Source organism: Gorilla gorilla, chromosome 15 (genome assembly GCF_029281585.2).
Source record: "Gorilla gorilla gorilla isolate KB3781 chromosome 15, NHGRI_mGorGor1-v2.1_pri, whole genome shotgun sequence".
Classification (NCBI taxonomy): domain Eukaryota; kingdom Metazoa; phylum Chordata; class Mammalia; order Primates; family Hominidae; genus Gorilla; species Gorilla gorilla.
The window spans coordinates 76062812-76083366 of NC_073239.2; the positions used below are offsets into that span (position 1 = coordinate 76062812).

At 38.6% G+C, this 20555-nt stretch overlaps 1 long non-coding RNA gene across 1 annotated transcript; it reads left to right on the forward strand.

Annotated features, from left to right (window-relative positions):
• Window positions 1-16228: 16228 nt before the first annotated feature.
• LOC134757184 (uncharacterized) lies at window positions 16229-20053 on the forward strand. The gene is made up of 2 exons (XR_010130882.1): window positions 16229-16417; window positions 19817-20053. It is a non-coding gene; the product is annotated as an uncharacterized lncRNA (long non-coding RNA).
• Window positions 20054-20555: the final 502 nt, after the last annotated feature.

Genomic DNA, 20555 nt, shown 5'->3' on the forward strand with positions numbered 1-20555 from the left:
ATAAAAAACAAGAAAATCTTCAGGAAACAGGCCAGGCGCAGTGGCTCATGCCTGTAATCCCAGCACTTTGGGAGGCCAAATTGGGTGGATCACGAGGTCAGGAGATCGAGACCAGCTTGGCTAACACAGTGAAACCCCATACTACTAAAAATACAAAAAATTAGCCAGGTGTGGTGGCATGCAGTTGTAGTCCCAACTACTCGGGAGGCTGAGGCAAGAGATCACTTGAACCCGGGAGGCAGAGGTTGCAGTGAGCTGAAATCGTGCCATTGCACTCTAGCCTGGGCAACAGAGTGAGACTCCATCTCAAACAAACAAACAAAACAAAACAAAAAAACTTCAGGAAACAAAGGACACACTTATAGAAATGCAAAATGCTCTGGCAAATCTCAGCAATAGAATTGAACAAGTAGAAGAAAGAAATTCAAAGCTCAAAGAAGGTCTTCGAATTAACGCAATCCAACAAAAACAAAGAAAAAAGAATAAGAAAATACGAACAAAGCCTCCAACATGTCTGGGATTATGTTAAATGACTAAACCTAAGAATAATCAGTGTTCTGAGGAAGAAGAGAAATCTAAAAGTTTGGAAAACATATTTAGGGGAATAATCTAGGAAAACTTCCCTGGCCTTGTTAGAGACCTAGCCATCCAAATACAAGAAGCACAAAGAACACCTGGGAAATTCATCGCAAAAAGATCATTGCCTAAGCACATTGTCACCAGGTTATCTAAAGTTAAGACAAAAGAATCTTAAAAGCTATGAGATAAAAGGACCAGGTAACCTATAAAGGAAACCTGTCAGATTAACAGCAGATTTCTCAGTAGAAATCCTACAAGCTAGAAGGAATTGGGGCCCTATCTTCAGCCTCCTCAGACAAAACAATTATCAACCAAGAATTTTGTATCCAGTGAAACTAAGCTTCGTATATAAAGGAAAGATACAGTCTTTCAGACAAGCAAGTGCTGAGAGAATTCACCACTACCAAGTCACCACTACAAGAAATGCTAAAAGGAGCTCTAAATCTTGAAACAAGTCCTGGAAACACATCAAAACAGAACCTCTTAAAAGCATAAATCTCACAGGACCTATAAAACAAAAATACAATTTAAGAAACGAAAACAAAAAACCAAGGTATACGGGCAACAAGTAGCACAATGAATGGAATGATACCTTACATCTCAATACTAACATTGAATGTAAATGACCTAAATGCTCCAGTTAAAAGATAGAGGATTGCAGAATGGATAATAATTCACCAACCAACTATCAGCTGCCTTCAAGCAACTCACCTAACACATAAGGACTTGCAAAAACTTAAGGTGAAGGGGTGAAAAAAGACATTTCATGCAAATGGACACCAAAAGTGAGCAGAAGTAGCTATTCTTATATCAGACAAAACAAACTTTAAAGCAACAACAGTTAAAAAAGACAAAGAGGGATCAAAGAGGGATATTATATAATGATAAAGGTCCTTGTCTAACGGAAAATATCACAATCCTACACATATATGCACCTAACACTGGAGCACCCAAATTTATAAAACAATTACTACTAGACCTAAGAAATGAGATAGACAGCAACACAATAATAGTGGGGGACTTCAATACTCCACTGACAGCAATAGAGAGGTCATCAAGAAAGAAAGGCAACAAAGAAGCAATGGATTTCGACTATACCCTGGAACAAATGGACTTAACACATATATACAAAACATTTCATTCAACAACCGCAGAATACACATTCTATTCAACAGCACATGGAACTTTCTCCAAGATAGACTATATGATAGGCCACAAAACAAGCCTCAGTAAATTTAAGAAAATTGAAATTATATCAAGCATTCTCTAAGACCACAGTGGAATAAAACTGGAAATCAACACCGAAAGGAACCTCTAAAACCATGCAAATACATGGAAATCAAATAACCTACTCCTGAAGGATCATTGGGTCAAAAATGAAATCAAGATGGAAATTTAAAAATTCTTTGAACTGAACGACAATAGTGACACAACCTATCAAAACCTCTGGGACACAGCAAAGACAGTGCTAAGAGGAAAGTTCATGGCCTCAAATGCTTACATCAAAAAGTCTGAAAGAGCTCAAACAGACAATCTAAGATCATACCTCAAGGAACTAGAGAAACAAGAACAAACCAAACCCAAACCCAAACCCAAACCCAGCAGAAGAAAGGAAATCATCAAGATCAGAGCAGAACTAAATGAAATTGAAACAAACAAACAAAAAAATACAAAAGATAAAACAAAAACCTGGTTCTTTGAAAAGATAAATAAAATTGATAGACCATTAGCAAGATTAACCAAGAAAAGAAGAGAGAATATCCAAACAAGCTCAGTAAGCAATGAAATGGGAGATATTGCAACTGACATCACAGAAATACAAAAGATCATTCAAGGCTACTATGAACACTTTTATGCATGTAAACTAGAAAACCTAGAAGAGAGAGATACATTCTTGGAAAGATACAACCCTCCTAGCTTAAATCAGGAGGAATTAGATACCCTGAACAGATCAATAACAAGCACAAGATTGAAATGGTAATTTAAAAATTACCAACAAAAAAAGTCCAGGACCAGATGGATTCAGAGTAGAACTCTACAAGACGTTCAAAGAAGAATTGGTACCAATGCTATTGACATTATTCTCAAGATAGAGAAAGAGAGAACCCTCCCTAAACTATTCTATGAAGCCAGTATCACCCTAATACCAAAACCAGGAAAGGACATAACCAAAAAAGAAAACTATAAACCAATATCCCTGATGAACATAGATGTTCCTTAACAAATACTAGCTAATGGAATCCAACAACATATCAAAAAGATAATTCACCATGATGAAGTGGGTTTCATACCAGGGATGCAGGGATGATTTAACATATGCAAGCCAATAAATGTGATACACCACATAAACAGAATTCAAAACAAAAATCACATGGTCCTCTCAATAGATGCAGAAAAAGCATTAGAAAAAAATCCAGCATCCCTTTATGATTAAAACTCTCAGCAAAATTGGCATACAAGGGACCTACCTCAATATAATAAAAGCCATCTATGACAAACCCGCTGCCAACATAATACTGATGGGGAAAAGTTGAAAGCATTCCCTCTGAGAACTGGAACAAAACAAGGAGGCCCACTCTCACCATTCCTCTTCAACATGGTATTGGAAGTCCTAGCCAGAACAATCAGACAAGTGAAAGAAATAAAGGGCACCCAAATCAGTAAAGAGGAAGTCAAACTGTCACTGTTTGCTGATGGTATGATTGTTTACCTAGAAAACCCTAAACACTCCAGTTTCCAGATACAAAATTAATATACACAAATCAGTGGCTCTTCTATACATCAACAGCGACCACACTGAGAATCAAATCAAGAACTCAACCCCTTCTAAAATAGCTGCAAAAATAAATAAATAAATAAATGAAAACCAAAAAAACAAAACACCTTAGGAATACACTTAACCAAGGAGGTGAAAGACCTCTACAAAGAAAACTACAAAACACTGCTGAAAGAAATCATAGACAATGCAAACAAATGGAAACACATCCCATGCTCATGGATGGATAGAATCAATATTGTAAAAATGACCATACCGCCAAAAGCAATCTACAAATTCAATGCAATTTCCATCAAAATATCACCATCATTCTTCACGGAATTAGAAAAAAACTATTCTAAAATTAATATGGAACTGAAAAAGAGCCTGCACAGCCAAAGCAAGACACGTAAAAAGAACAAATCTGGAGGCATCATATTACCTGATTTCAAACTATAGTATAAGGCCATAGTCACCAAAACAACATGGTACTGGTATAAAAACAGGTACATAGACCAATGGAACAGAACAGAGCACCCGGAAATAAACCCAAATACTTACAGCCAACTGATCTTTGGCAAAGCAATCAAAAACATAAAGTGGGGAAAGGACACCGTTTTCAACAAATGGTGCTGAGATAATTGGCTAGCCACACGTAGGAGAATGAAACTGGATCCTTATCTCTCACCTTATACAAAAATCTACTCAAGATGGATTAAGGACTTAAATCTAAGACTTGAAACTATGAAAATTCTAGAAGATAACATTGGAAAAACCCTTCTAGACATTGGCTTAGGCAAGGATTTCATGACCAAGAACCCAAAAGCAAATGCAATAAATACAAAGATAAATTGCTGGGACTTAAATGAACTAAAGAGCTTTTTCACGGCAAAAAAGAACAGTCAGCAGAGTAAACAGACAACGCACGTCATCAAAATCTTTAGCACTCATCCCGTAATCTTCATTAACTCCCCAAAGCCACCCAACTAATAGTAGTAGTAGTGATAAAATTATTGATATGGGCAAGAGATCAGTTGCTGTGTGAAGGCATCTTAATTACTAGCTCAGGTTGATTCCTGGGCTAGGCACTCAACCCTTTTGATAGGACTCTTCTCCATCTCAGGTTCTCCCTCTCTATTGGATTCTTCCAGATTCCAGCTAAGTTCAAGTATTCCTCATTGTAATATTCTCCCCTAACCTTGTATCCACTCTGGCAACTGCTGACTCTTCACAGCTAAAGTTAGTGAGAAGCTGATGGCAGTGGAAGAATGGTTCAGAGTTGTCTCTGGGGTCAACAGAAGGACTTTCGCTACAGAGTCCTATTGAAGATCCCTGTGAACCACCTACCTGAGGTCATCCCTAACACCCTGTCAACTCCCACTCCCACACCAGGTTTTGGGAGTCTACTGAAATTATACATTTTTTCTCTTTAAGTCTGGCTTATGAAGAGAGGCAAAAAGCTGGGAAAAACAAAGAGAAACTTCTATTCATTAAAAAGGTACAGGAGAAACTTCCTGAAGGCATGAAGTTGGTCAGCTTTATCTGTCTAGTTACAAAGAGGTAGCCACAGAAGACTGCCACTTATCCAAGTGAGATGAAAATAGAAAAATATAGCAACAACAACAAAAAAAACCCAAGCAGAACATAAATAAGGCTAGAGCCACCTGATAGCAGATTTGAACCTTCTGCAAATGACATTAATGGCTGAGGGCTGTTTCACTCACAGCACAACCTTGAATGGCGAAAATCACCTGCCAGAAATTCAGGTGCCATTGAAAGAAACCCAAGTGCATGAACGTTTTTATATTAGAAAAAGACAAATTCAGGAGAGCCATGTGTTGGATGCAAAGCCCCAGAAGATTGCAAAGCAATAAAATAGAAAAACAGGCAACCAAAATTGCAGGTCTAAAAAGGATGTAGCATTCCTTGTCATAGTGAAGGAGGAAAGAAAGCAAGCAAACAACTAAAAGCTAAAAAGTTCGAAGTCAAATAATATCTGAAAGAAAAGAGGCTGATTATAGATGGTGACTCTATAGCAAGACCAGAGTCATAGGACCCCTCCTGCATTCAGACACAGGCACAACCTCCTTCATTAGATGTAAGTCTGCAGGAAGAACACAAAAAACAAAGACTGTCAGAGGTTAATCTTCCTCCCACATATATTCCATTTCCAGAACTTTATCTCCCAGAACTTTCTGATAACATTCAGCAGAAAATTATAAAAATTTTAAAAGAGGCCAGGTGCAGTGGCTCACACCTGTAATCCCAGCACTTTGGGAGGTTGAGGTGGGAAGATCACTTGAGGTCAGGAGTTCGAGACCAGCCTGGCCAACATGGCGAAACCCCATCTCTACCAAAAATACAAAAATTAGTTGGATGTGGTGGCACAAGCCTGTGATCCCAGCTACTCGGGAGGCTGAGGCATGAGAATTGCTTGAACCGCGGAAACAAAGTTTGCAGTAAGCCGAGATCACACCACTGCACTTCAGCTTGGGTGACAGAGTAAGACTCTGTCTCAAAAACAAACAAATTTAAAAAGAGAGCCAAAGGAGGAGTGAGGATTCAGATAGCACAGCAAAAAATGAAGAGAAGTTGGAGGACTAACACTACCCAACTTCAAGTATTTCTCTAAAGCTATGGTAATCAAGAAAGTGTGGTATTGGTGAATTAACAGACAAATAGATTAATGGAATAGAATAAAGAGCCCAGAAATAGACCAACATAAACATTGTCCACTGTCTCACAATACTCCATTGTTGTGAGTATTCTCAACAAATGGTGCTGGAACAACTGGACATCGATATGCAAAAAAGAATCTAGACACAAACCTTACATCCTTCACAAAAATTAACTCAAAATAGATTATAGACCTAAATGTAAAATGCAAAACTATAAAACTACTAGAAGATAACGTAGGAGAAAACCTAGACAACTTTGGGAATGGCAATGACTTTGAGTATGGCAGTGACTTTTTAGATACAACACAAATGGCATGATCTGTGAAAGAAATTATTGATAGGCTGGACTTCATTAAAATAAATTTTTGCTCTGCAAAAGCAATGTTAAGAGAATGAGAAGAAAAGCCACAGACTGGGAGAAAATGTGTGCAAAAGACACATCTGACAAAGAACTGTTATCAAAAATATGCAAAGAACTCTTCAATTAAAAATGAGTCAGTGACTTCAGCAGATAGATACCTTACCAAAGAAGATATACAGATGGCAAATAATCACATGAAAAGCTGTTCCACATCATGTGTCATCAGGAAAATGCAAATTAAAACAATGAGATACCACTGCATACCTAGTGGAATGACCAAGTCCAGAACACTGAAAGCATCAAATGATTAGGGGGATGAGGATCAACAGGAGCTCTCATTCATTGCTGAGAATACGCAAAATGGCACAGCCTCTTTAGAAGACAATTTTGAGGTATCTCACAAAACTAAACATACTCTAACCATATGATCCTGCCATCGTGCTCCTTGGTATTTACTCAAAGGAATTGAAAATGTCTACACAAAAACCTGCACATATATGTTTATAGTAACTTTATTCATAATTGCCAAAACTTGGAAGCAACCAAGATGTTCTTCTGTAAGTGAATGGATAAATACGCTGTGGAACATTAGACAATGGAATATTATTCAGCACTAAAAATAAATGAGCTATCAAGCCTTGAAAAGACATAGAGGAAACATAAATGCATGTTACTAAGCGAAAGAAGCCAATCTGAAAGGCTGCATACTGTATGATTTCAACTATATGATATCCTGTAAAAGATAAAACTATGGAGGCAGTAAAAAGATCAATGGTTGCCAGAGGCTAGTGGGGAGGGACAGATGAATAGGAGAAGCACAGAGTATGTTTAGGGCAGTTAATCTACACCATGATAGTGTAACAGTGGATACATGTCATTACTTAATTGTCCAAACCTGTATATACAACACCAAAATTGAGCCCTAATATAAACTGTGGACTTTGAGTGACTATGACATGTCAGTATAGGTTCATCAATAGTAACAAATGTACCACTCTGGAAGGGGATGTTGATAATGAGGAAAGTTATGCATGTGTGAGGCGGGGGTATTAGGAAATCTCTCTACCTTCCTCTTCATTTTGCTTTGAATGTTAAACTGTTCTAAAAAATAAAACCTAAAAAATTGATGAGCATGTATATTAACCTAAGCATATTGAATCTTTAATGTTTATTTCATTTGTTTATTTATAGAAAATATTATGCATCTCCTTTCAATGACCAAAGCTTTATCCTTTGTTTTGCAGTTATATATAAATGGAAGTCTGTAATTCGATTTTGGGGGAATCAATAAGATCAGCATATGCTGTGATAAATTATTAAATATCATCCACCCCTGCTGACTATACTTTTTCAGTAGATGACAATATGACCTTTCCTTCTATCTCTGTGATAAAACCATTGGTAAATCCAATAGGCATTTTTAGTCCTTGCTATTTTAAGTTCTCTACAGCATTTGGTCCTTTTGACCACTCCTTCTTATGATATTCTCTCATATCCTTGTCTTTCCAGATGCCACTCCATTTTGGTTCCCCGTGTACCGCTACTGTAATTCCTTCTTCTAAAACTGCTCTTTGTACTTATTTTCCCTCCTTAGTTCAACCTTCAAAAAATTTTAGGGTTCCATGCTTAATTCAACTCAATAAGCATTTTTGAGCATCAAATAATGTGCAAGGCATGATGGTCAGTACTGTAGATACCAAAATGAATAAGTCATGCAAATCATGGGAGAAGCATACAAAGAAACAAGTATAATCTAACCTCTAAGTGCTACAATAAAAATATGACTCATCCACGGGGTCACAGAGGGTAAAGCAGTAAATTCTGTTCCCTTCTCTCTTTACCCACTCTTCCTAGGTGTTTTAATTGGGTCTTTTCAGTTATAAGAGAGGTTCACAGAGATGATTCAAATAAGGAAGAGTTTGTTTTAATGACACACATGGGCAATAAAGAACAAAGGTGTCTCATAGGAATGAAAGAACAGGGGCGTGCTCTGTCTTCCTGTGCCACATCACTTGTGCTGCATGATGCTTTCTGCTTTCTCACAACTTTAGTTTGCACACAGTCCATAATGCTTCTTTCTCTATCTTGCAGCATCTTGTCAGTTTCAGCAACCTCTACTAATTGCCACATTTACTCAATGTTTATCAGTGTAAACTCCTCATGGAAAAAAAAAAGTCTTGATTGGTCCAGATAATCTTTTTGCACTAGGCTTTGTCAGAAATCACCAGCTAGCCTAAGGATTGAGAACTAAAAATAAAATCCTAAGCCCCCCCCACAACCCACTGAATGGACCCCTTGTTGTCCAAGGGAACCCCAGAGAAACCTTAAAAACTGAGTTCCTGGCCATGATGGGTCAGGAGGTCAGATAAGCCTCATCATACCCTCTCCCTTTTGCAGTTTAGACCCAACAACTTGCCAGCATTAATGTTAAACTAAGGCTGACAGAATGGACTCTTTATGGCAATAAGATACCAAATTCTAAATAGGACCTAAGGCCACACCAGGCAAGGGTTAAGTCATGCACTCCTACACTTAAAGAATAAACTAGGTTCTAACTGCCACAAGGTTTTTCCTTACTCTGAAGCTAAACAAGCACTGACCTCAAGATAAGCAATATTGAAATAACTGCAGCTCACCCACCATCAGATGCTGACTGACTCCCTGTTTCACAAGCCACAACTACAGCTTCGATTGAACAAGAGACTGATTTCTGTAACTTTCTCCTGATTAGAGACCACCAGCCATGGACTGGGTCTTGCAGGTTTTACAGGCTGTGTACTTGAGTGCCTTCCTGTCTCTGCTTCACCTTTTGACATATCTGGCCTAATTGTAATGCATTTAAATGTTAAGTCTCCACCTCAGGGTGAACATGGGTTGTATGTAAAATACATGTTTACTCAACCTGAATATGTATGATGACCCTCATCATGAATATTCATAGCTCCTCTATAACCCATTGAATATGTATACTTGGCCAACCTGTTCGGTATAAATTCCTGTCTCATCTTTCCCTCCCTTGAAGTGCCTGTTTCTGGGCTTTGGCCAGAGGCTATGCTTCCCAGCCTTTCAGAATGGCCACCTTGCAGGCTGTAGCCCTTTATAAGACAGCCTCCTTTCTAAATTTGTAAATTGAGTAATTGCTTTTCTGTTAACAGAATGGAATCCACTTCCAATCCAACCCTCTGTGGTTAGAAGTGGAGATGAACATGTGATAAAGCCCATTTCAATACTGTCCTGCTTGCAAATCCTCAGAGACTTAGAAAGAACTCTATTCTCATTAGCATGACCTACAAGGCCCCAAATGATCTGGCCCTGGCCCACCTCTCAAGCTTCATTTCATGATGAAGCTCCTAGACCATGTCAGGTTCTTTCTGCTTAAGGCCCACTGCATATGTTGTTCCTGCCACCTGTATCATGAACTAGAATGTGAGCTCCAGGAGGCAGGGACCTTGTCCATCTTGGTCACCATATAATCACTCATGCCTGGCACAATAAGGATTCAAAAAGTACTTGTCAAGTGAATGTTGAAATAATGGTAGAACAACGTTGTCTAAGGCTCACCTCTACAGCGGAGGCTGTGGTTAGGAAGACATAATTCCTGATGCCTAGGTCATTGGCTGAGCAGACGTCCTCCTGTTTTCCACTGCTAATGTTTTCCACACCTATATATTGTCAGCCGAAGTTCTAGTCTCAATTTCAGACCTGCATTTCCATCTTCCTCTGATCTTCAACTAGACACTCCATGGTGATGTCAGGCCTATTTGTCCCTCAAGCCTGTACCTCTTTCCATATTTCTTCTTTTTTATGGTTTCCCCATTTGGCCACTCACCCAAATCAGAAACCTCATGATCTTTCCTACCTGACCTCACTCACCACTTAAACCAATGTTCTTATAAAACTCTTCCTGTTTTCCCTCCTGAAGTAGCTTTCAAACCTGTCCTTCCCTCCCTGATCTCATTTCCATTGCCCTAGTTAAGGCTTCACTGTCTCTCAACTAAAGGACTGGAAGTCTCTTCCTGCTATTTCCCAGACAATTCCCCCTTTTTGCCTAATCTTAGTCACAACATTGCCATCACAGCAATCTTTTAAAAACATAAATCTGATCCTGATTCTCCCCACCTTAGAAACCTATGTTGATGTCATGGTCAAAATAGTTTACACGGTTTTTCGTAACTGGTCCCTGCCTCCCTTTCTGGCCCTATTTTCCCCCTTTTGCTCAGCCCTTTGCATACTGTTCCCCAGTATTATTGAATGCCTTGCTTTTTAAAACATTCCTTATGTGTATATGCATCCTGTTTCTTCTACTTGGAATGCCTTTCCCACCCATCTCCCCTTAACCTAAACTCCCAGGAGAGCAAGTCAATCTTCAAACACTTACATGGACAAACTGTGGAAAAAAATGATGAAGGAAGTTGAAGAGAAATAACAAATAAATAAGGTTGTTGCTATGCTTAAAGTCCCTAGGAAAAAGTAAAAGAAGTTTGAGGAAGTAAATTCCAAGTGTCTGGGCATTTCACCCAGAGCATGCTCCCAAAAGCAAAGGGGAAGATTATCTATGAAAATACTAAGCACAAATAATTGAAATCAGCACAAATTCCTGTCTCCTCTTTCCCTCCCTTGCAGTACCTGTGTCTGGGCTTTGGCCAGAGGCTATGCTTCCCAGCGTTTCAGAATGGCCACCTTGCAGACTGTAACCCTTTATAAGAAATAAGGTCTTCTTTCTAAATTTATAAGTTAAGTAATTGCTTTTCTGTTAACAGAATGGAATCCACTTCCAATTCGACCCTCTGTGGTTAGAAGTGGAGAGTGTACATGAGATTACACTGACTAAAATGGAAGAAAAAAAGAGCTAGCAACTTCTGTGTTTCTGTGAAACCCAAATGAACATTCATCATCAAGATCAGAGGTACCCGTGGTGTGAGACTTTAGTTCCAAAAGATATTGTAGGATCTTCACAGTCCCTAAGTTTCAGTGGCTCACCTGTTAAGCTCAATTCGAACCTGCACTCAGTAAATAAATTGGTCTGCAGCATAGTTATGCCAAAGAAGCAGACTGTCTTGATAAATAACTCATATTGTACAATCATTCAGAAATTGTGTAATCATATGCACAAAGTATTGATTTATTACATCTGTACAGTTGAAAAACATTTCAAATAGCCAAAAAGCTTACTATACACTTTAAATTATTTCCTCCATGAAGCGAAATGAAGAAAGAGACCATGCACTTTTTTAAGAGGGTTATGCTATTAACAGGGAAGACTAGATCATTTTAGGTCATATTAAAAGAAGGAAACAAAGGGTCTACTAGTGGCTCATATTAAATAGGGAAAACAAGAAAACCAACATAGATGTCCCCTGTTTTGTGAAGCTTTTCTTTACTCTTTACTACAAGGTAGAATTAATGCTCCTTATTATCTACTTCTGCATCTTACAAATATATTTATTATTGCACATATCTCACTCTACTGTGATTATGTACTTACATATCTGTTCCCTTTGCTGAACTGTAAGCTATTCAAGGACAGAGACACTTTGCACCGTTTGTACTCTCCATGTCTGTTCAGTCTGGAGCCTCTGGCTGCCTGATGAACTAATTATACTAAACTAAAGAAGGACTCTTCTTGTCCTTCCAGAGAATGTTACTGGCACAGGAATATTCTCAGCTTAAGTAAAGCATTTGCATTTACTTTATTGACTGGAACTCTAAGACCTATGTAGAGGCAATGTCCAAAACACAGCCAAGTTCCCTGACAGTCTTTAAATCAAGAGTTCTCTGTTTTCAAAAATCTGTCCCAAACTCTTGCTGCCGTGCTCTGCAAACTCTTGGTTTTTGCTTAATGATCTCCAGCTGTTTTCACTTCCAAGCTTTTAACTTTTTCTTTTGTGGACCAAAATGCACTGAACAGCTTATAAGGAAATGGTATTTTGAGTGAAATTATTTCTTGTATTTACCTCCTAATTTTAGGTGGCCCTCAGCACCATCCACCCCAAACATAACCTGTCCTCTCTCCCACCGTCCATCCACTAAGTACCTGTGAATTCCATCACTGCTGATTCCAGTGGGACCCAGAATTCCTTTCTTATGTACTAGCTCAGCACATCCATTCATCCCAAGGCTTGTTGGCAATGTTGGTAACTCTGCTTTTCATCATATAACTTTGGTGCTGTATATCATTGGGCAGTTCATGAACTTGAATTTTCTATGAAAATACCACCGAAGAAGCACAGTCCATCAATTGTTTCATGGAAAAGCTAGCAAAAGAATTAGCCAGGGATGGCTTTGCCCAAGTCCCAATAACTCAATAGAAAACATTCTTTTTCCATGATAGAATGTCTACCTATCTTGATAAACTCATATTCTCTCTGCATATTCTTTGCCTTGGATGTTTAACCAAGTGTCAATGCCTGAAGAAAAGAGCAGAAAGCTGGAAGCATGAGTCCAGGAGTTAGACTCAGCTTGGAACTTGCTCTGTAATCTGAGTCAAGTCACCTCCTTCTTCAGGTGTCATTGTGGATTTCACCACACAAGTACTTAGGCTAGGAAAACAAAAAGTATTAAACCTGTGCTAAACGTACTTTTACATAGTGTCAAGGACTATGAATGGGTCTGAGATTTTTCCCAACTTGAAATCTAATAAGCTGGTCAGCCACAATGTCATGGATGCTGACAAAAAACATGAGATTCCTGGGTCAGAGGCAAACAGAGCAAGTAGCATGAGAGTCGGCATATTTGAATCAGCACCTCTTGCTCCTGAGCTGTACAGGAGTGACACACATGTACCCAGAAGGAAGCCTGAACACAGTTGCATTTTAGGATAGGAATTCTTGAGTTTAGGGAATCTGAATCTTTTCCAATGGGCAATAAGCATGCCTGCTCTAGGGGAAGACATTCTATGTGCCAAGGCTGTTTGCTATACAAACATCCTTGAAGAGACAGTCCAGAACAAATGGCAACCAATACCTTGCTCACAAAACATGCCGCAATGTGAGAGATCCTTTAAGAATTATCTCCCAAAATCTGGCAACCTGTATATATATAAAAGAAGCAAATTATACTTATATATCACTTTACTGGGAAAACTGTTTCCAGAAGATATACTTAATTATGGTCTTTCTTTAGAATTTAAATTTAATGCAAATGATAACAAGCTTTCCCAATAAACATCTCACTTTATAAATGGAGGCTTATTCTCTCAAACGCCAAGCAATAATATTGTATTTAATTAATGGGGTATCATGCTTATTAGAACCTATCATTATTTGAGACTCCAATATGGACCAGATACTGTGCTAGTTTTGTGATTGACCTGTATTATTACATCTTATGTTAAAAAATTACTGCAAATTAGACATTATTTTACAAGTGTTGGAAACTGAAGCTAAATGATCAACATCTAGGTACATTTGCTTCCTAAAGCCATGCTTTTTCTACTAACCTGTGTGGTTGGCATGGTAGCCAACAAATAACACATGGAAATTGAAGTGGCCTGAAACCTAAGTCGTAGTCATTGACAACTAAGGTTTACTGAGTGCTGCCTGAACTCAGTCATTCTCATTTTCTAAGCCAGCACATCAATCTCATGTGTATGGGAGATACCTGAGGAGTAGGTGAAGATGCAGATTCTTAAGCTTCAGCCCAGAAGATTCTAGTTCAAATGATCTTTGTTGAGGCCCAATAATTTCTATTTTAAACAAACTCTTGAAAATATTTTAAATGCTGGTGGTCCTTAAAACTCATCTGAAGAACACTAGGAAAGAATAAAATCTATAAAAAGAACGATATAAGAGCAGTGACAAGGTGACCACTCTAGAGCAGATTTATAGTTTTACAAAATGTAGGGGTGCCAGTTAATTTGAAGAGCTACTATAGAAGCTAATCAGAAAGAGAAATTTAAACAACCACAAAAATAGGAACACACATTATTATCAACCAAATGTGGGACTGGATTATGAAAAATACAGGGGAAGATAATATCCAAAATATATAGATATAGAAGTGACCTGGTTTGTTATTTTATTATTTAAATTAAGAATTCTAGATCCCAATCTTTTCATAAAGATTTATTTCTTACTTCCCAAAGATTTTATGTGAAATAGAGCAGACCAGCATGCAGGGACATACCGTGAAATTTGCAACCTCTGTGAGCCTCAGAAAAATGGGGATAATAAATTTGGCTTTGTAGGGTTCTTATAAAGATTAAAATTATTTTTCAAGTATCTAATATAGTATCTAGCACACTGTAGGCACTCATTAAATGTAGTGGAGGTATGCGCTTTTCTTCTGTTTTTCCACCAAAGTCACAAATGAGTGAGAAAGCAACAATTGCTAAGTCAATCCTGAGTCAAGCTTGGCACCAAGGCTGATTGTGAAAGGTTCTTGTCCTGCTTCCAGCGCCTGATTTGAGATCTGAAGCAGGAAGGGGATGCTGAGAGCAGTCTTGCATTCTAAAGATGAAGGGTTTCCACCAGAAGGTAGAACTTTGCTTTTCATGGATACTATGTCATCATGTACTAAAGTTTGGTATATTCTTCAGGTTTGTCTCTAATAGATGTGAATACAAATCAGTGACATTTAATGATTTCATATGTATTTTGTTCAATAGCTAAATCTAATTCTCAAGGATTAAGTAATTTTAAATGAAGGATATAAGATACGATATAAGAAAAAAGAAAGGTTGCAATATATATTGGGTTGATATCTAAAGCTTGTCATTCCCTGTCTGAAAGCTGCAATATATAATCCATTTGCTTTTTCATTTCCAGTGTTCAAATTCTATCTTCAGCATAGTGAGCCCAAACAAAACCAATTCCTTTCATGCCCTCTACTGGATATTTGAAGTTAAATGTCAATAACACTGCAAAGTAACCAAAATAATGATACACATAATATCCAGAATGTTCTTTTATAGCCTCTTTAAATAAAAATTCATGTACATTGGTTCACTGGTATCAGATTTCCTTTTTCTGCCTAAAATGCAAATTTCAGAGTCACTTCTTCGTATTATATGGAAATTATTTGTTGAGGGAAAAGGAGTGAATAAATGTAGTTTGTGTAACTGTCACCTTTGAGGTGTCTCAAAGGAACAGCGGTGTCATTGGCTGCTGTGATACTTAAGCTTCCTTTTTGTTTCTGTCCTGGTTCAATAGTAAAATCTACCAGCAGTTGAAATCTGTATTAGAAGCGTGGGATGGTAGAGCCCACAACTGAAAAAATTCTCGATATTAGCTGTTTCCATCAGACAAAACCCATCAGAAGGAGGGCGAAGAAGTTCTTTGCTTGGTGACCTGGCTGTCTATAGCCATCTTTGCATCCACTTTAAGGGTGTCTGGAAAGATGTCCCCTTGCTCCCAATTCAGCTCACCTACCCTCTCCCAGGGCTTTGTTTTACTCAGCAGTGCCATACCAATTATTAAATCTGTAAAATTTCCATAGCAGTTGTTACGTGGCCACTGCCCTTAGCTACCGTCTGCCACTCACCACGCCTTGACTTTCCCACAATCAAGAAATTGAAAGGTCAAATCCGGGTCTACTCACTCCAGGAAATTTCCTGATCCAATCCACCCAGACACCTAGATCCTTCAGGCCCTACACAGGCCTAAATGGGTGTAGTCCTGTCTATATCAATCTGGCCTGAAACATCAGCACCAGAGATGTTACTGCAGAGCTACACGTCAGCAGGACCAAGGAAGAAAGGAGGTCCCATGTTTTTCTCTCTACGTAGCAATAATAGGTAAGATTTATGGAGAACATATTACATGCCAGCTATAGTACGCATTGTTTCATTCACTCTATAACGGCTCTATTTTATAGATAAGTAAACAGAAACATCTGATAACTTCCACCTAGTGCATGGAGAGCTAGAATTTGAAGCAGGTCTGACCAATACCAAAGCCTGATGTCTAGTGAAATTCACACAATGCTGCAAATCTGAAGACTCTGCAGCAGATTTTGTAGGTACTTTCAGCAGAGGAGTTTCGGAAATGCTTTGCACAAACACAGGTTCACCAAGTGAGTGATCACACGGGAAGACCACGTGGGAAGGTGGGTAGTCTCAGTCACTCTCAGTTGCACCCTTTACTTCAGGGAGGGCAAGGGAACAAAACTTCGGATTACCAATGATGTAACTCCCATAAAAACCAAGTAAGAAAAGTCCCCCAGACTTCTCCTTCAGCTTGTTGCTTAATATTGGGTGTTGAAGGATCTTTGGGGATGGGAGGAGGAACAATCATGATTCTCATGCAAATATAAAACATGCTTATGTCAAACTTTCATTTAACTCATTAATTAAATGAGGTAACAGGTAAATTAATAGTAGAAGCTGATAACTCAACATGAAATCCCATAGCTCAATTGCATGGTGATTGAGAGAATAAGACTTCATTAACAACAGGTTCAGAGAAAGCCAAAAAGCAGAGACATTTATAGATCAGGAAGAGTGAAATGGATTTGCAAATGGAAACAAAATTGGTGCTTTCGTGTGTGTGGACAGGGAGAAGTCAATTAACTTTCCACTGGACAGAATTTATTTATACGCCTATGGGCATATTTGCATTGCTATCAGTTTTGTACAAGTTAACTTTGATCCCTACAAAATTATAAAATAGCCTAGTCAAAGACAAAGGTGCATATTTGGATAGGAACATAATCCCCAGTGGTTATAGCATTACCTTGAACATTACCTTGAAAAAACATTAATCCTGATTAATCTTGTTTGTTTATTCCAGCTCACTGCAACCTCCATCTCCCGAGTTCTAAATGATTCTCCTGTCTCAGCCTCCGAGTAGCTGGGATTACAAGTGTGTGCCACCACACCCAGCTAATTTTGTTTCCTAACATGGATCAAGTGGTGAAAAAATCAATAGAACTAATTCTTTAGCACTGACCTACCTTTATGAGCAGTTGCCGTAGGGTTTGGATTGGGGAATGAGCAAGAAAGATTAGGAAAATTAAAATTTACTCTCTCCAGCCTCATTCTCAGGAGAGTATTTCAGAGATGAAATATAAAAGCAAAGATCTGTAATTCCAGCACTTTGGGAGGCCGAGGTGGGCAGATCACCTGAGGTCAGGAGTTGACCAGCCTGGCCAACATGGTGAGACCCTGTCTCTACTCAAAATACAAAAAATTAGCCAGGCGTGGTGGCATGGACCTGTAATCCCAGCTACTCTGGAGGCTGAGGCAGGCGAATTGCTTGATCCCAGGAGGTGGTTACAGTGAGCCGAGATTGCGCCACTGCACTCCAGCCTGGGTGACACAGTGAGACTACGTCTCAAAAAAAAAACAAAGATGTGTTCTCATTTATTAATTAATGTAACTAGTTCTTATTGACACCTACTATATGCCCCACTCTAGAAAACTGTGGGTCTACATGGGTTTCCAGTGAACTAGTCACGTAACCATGACTACAAACATTTAACACCAAACAAGATAAACTACCAATCCAAAAATGCAGGGTGGAAAATTCTGTTCACCTGTTCATCACTTAGGCAGTTTACTCACCCATTTGTTTTTTCATGGCTGACACAACTTGTCTGTGAATTTTTCCCCATACTCTTGCTCCAACTACTCCCATCATCCCCAGCTCTAAGGCTGGAGCATTCCTGGTCATTTGAAGGTCTATTAGAATAACCCAGTAAAGTAGTTAAGTCTTAAAGATAATATCACATCACAGTAGGCCTGGGATAAGATTTTCTCTGATAGCAAAATCATAACCCTTTCCAAAAAAAGTACAAGCTGGAGGCCTTCTTTCCAGACCTTTGATCTTCAGCCTTATTATCGAAGATTTTATTTAGACTTGGTTTTACTGATGTATAAACATGGGTGAGCCAGGGTGCCAATGGTGGGCAGAGAGAAAGATGACATGTATCTACCAGAAGGTGGCAGTGTTGTTTCTCCAAACATCTCACAGGTCAGACAGGCTCTAGAATGTCAGGATTAAAAACTAGGTGAGGTTATTTCTTGACCCATTCTATAATTAATTCACACATACCATTTACAACAAACAATATGGTCTCAATCTACTGCAAGATTCATATCAAATAATTCCCAAAATATACACAGAGGTAAAACGTCATCAAAATATTTTTCTTTTGAAGTATAATATGAGTTGACAGAAATGTATTGATCATCACTTTGTGCAAGTTTTCCTGCTGAAGTTCTATGTGGAAGACAAATGGAAATAAAGGACCTAAGCCTTTAAGGAATTTGGGATATACCTGGGAAGAAAAACTATATTCATAAAATCATCAGAATGTCTCTCATTTGAAATTCCTGGCCCCAATCTAATTAGGTGCTTCTAGATCTTTCCTCCTCTTAGACACTAAACTAGTCAATTCCCATCTAACCCTTAGGTCTCTCTTCATCCTTAGCCTATCATGGACATGCTTTATTTACCCCTTTCACTTCTTTGACTTGAAGTATCTCAGCACTTTACATTTCTGGTGCTGGAAGGCAAAGAAAACAAGTCTTGAGGTAGCCCTTTCCCAGCGGAAACAAGGGGGACATTTCTCAACCCTTCTTCCCTGACAGCCAAATAGTTCTGAACTCTGAGATCTTGGTAGGATGCCTGACTTGAGCCTTGCAATTCTCCCAAGGCTTACTAGCCAATGTGACATTTCCCACAGAAACCCCAGCAGCCTATCTACATTGAACAAAATTTTGTAGCCAACTTTTTTTTTTTTTTTTTTTTTGGGATGGAGTCTCGCTCTGTCGCCCAGGCTGGAGTGCAGTGGCGTGATCTTGGCTCACTGCAAGCTCTGCCTCCCGGGTTCAAGCCGTTCTCCTGCCTCAGCCTCCCTAGTAGCTGGGACTACAGGTGTCCGCCACCACGCCTGGCTAATTTTTTTGTATTTTTAGTAGAGACGGGGTTTCACTGTGTTAGCCAGGATAGTCTCGATCTCCTGACCTTGTGATCTGCCTGCTTCGGCCTCCCAAAGTGCTGGGATTACAGGCGTGAGCCACCGCGCCCAGCCAGTAGCCAACATTAAAAAAAAAAAAAAGAATAAAAAGGCTTATATTGCTTATATTCCCCACAACTTTAACCATTTCACAACTACATTTTAGTATGTTTACTAATATGTTATAAAAAAGAAGGGTTAGTATTCTTTATATTCTCCTCAGCTTGCCTAAACAACAACAACAACAATAATAATAGTAATCAGTAGTCTATTGTAGGGTCTTTTTCTCTATCATGCAAGGGTTCTTGTTTGGTTGTGATTAAATGAAAGTCACTGTATGAACACCACGTCTATATTACTACCATGGCTCAGAAAGCTCATTAACTGAATATCTCTGACACAATTTTACATATCTCTTGAAATGACATAGTGGGGATAGGAGGAGTGGTTAGTTGTGCATTAGTCTATTTTACCACATTTACAGACAAAACAAATACTAGAGTCAGCTTACATCTACTGCTGTCTCTTCTCTCCACCATCTCTCAGATTTTAGGTTGTTTTATTAAAGTTCATTGCTGAGAACACAAAGGCTGATGCCACAGAGGGGAAAACGCCAGATCCACCACCGAACAGCTAAAGCCATATGCGCCTGCTCCATGAATGCCCATTTTTCATCTTTAGTGGGCTTCAAAGTTAAATAGGACAGACAACACAAAGGAAAATATGACCGCAGCAAAAGACAGAAACTACACTGTGGCTACAATTAAATCTTCATACCAATCATGCATTTTTAATGTGAACGTTTATGGAAATTGTCTCTTAATGTTTAGGTGGTGTTTTTCATCATTGGTTATTTATGATGCTTTGATCCTGGAAACACGAGCTAAATGAGAAAGCCAGAGAAAGGGATTCACTTAACAACGGATAACCTTGTTGTATCATAAATTACAAGAAGAAAGCCAATCATCTTTCAAGCTGCATCATCATAAACAAACTTAAAAGAAGAAGCTACCAGGATTCATGGCAACTTTTTTGCTTCCCAACCTGGAATTCCCCAGTATGTGCTGTCTGACTGGTTTCTGTTCTCTAGTAGGGCTAAATCCTTTGCCATGTTGATTAGCTTAATTGTGCCATTTTATTATTTGGGATGTGAACATAGAAAAAAATTTTTCAATAAAATCGAAGAATTAATAGTTAAATGCCTTCAGCCAAGTAGAAATAGTTTAAGGGAGAGGGAGGTGATGGATATTAACATAAAATTAGGTCTGAGAGTAGAAAAAAAGAA